The sequence below is a fragment of the Odontomachus brunneus genome, unplaced genomic scaffold, assembly GCF_010583005.1.
Source record: "Odontomachus brunneus isolate Ranch 3 - 2012 unplaced genomic scaffold, Obru_v1 Obru_scaffold_005, whole genome shotgun sequence".
Classification (NCBI taxonomy): Eukaryota; Metazoa; Arthropoda; class Insecta; order Hymenoptera; family Formicidae; genus Odontomachus; species Odontomachus brunneus.
The window spans coordinates 3,425,043-3,425,457 of NW_022639455.1; positions in this window are offsets into that span (position 1 = coordinate 3,425,043).

Genomic DNA, 415 nt, shown 5'->3' on the forward strand with positions numbered 1-415 from the left:
TCTGCAGATGTATATAGATAAATAAAGATTTATTTCTATTTTACTGATATGTGTATATTAAAGAAATAAATACATCTTAACCTAAATGTGCTTCAGTTGTTAACATACAAGTTTATTAAAATATAAAATATTTTAAGAGTTAAGGAATTATGGAAATGAATGAGAAAGAAATGTTTGAACAGAGTTAATTTGGTATGTATATATACATACCAAATGACTGAAGCACATTTAAGTTAAAATGTATTTATTTCTTTAATACACACATATTAGTAAAATAGAAATAAATCCTTATTTATCTGTATACATCTGCAAAAGAATATACGTTAATTATAATGAAAATAACAATGCACATATTTACTTTTCTATTTATTTCTTAATATTTATTTCTTAAGAGACGTAAGTATGTACGCACTCT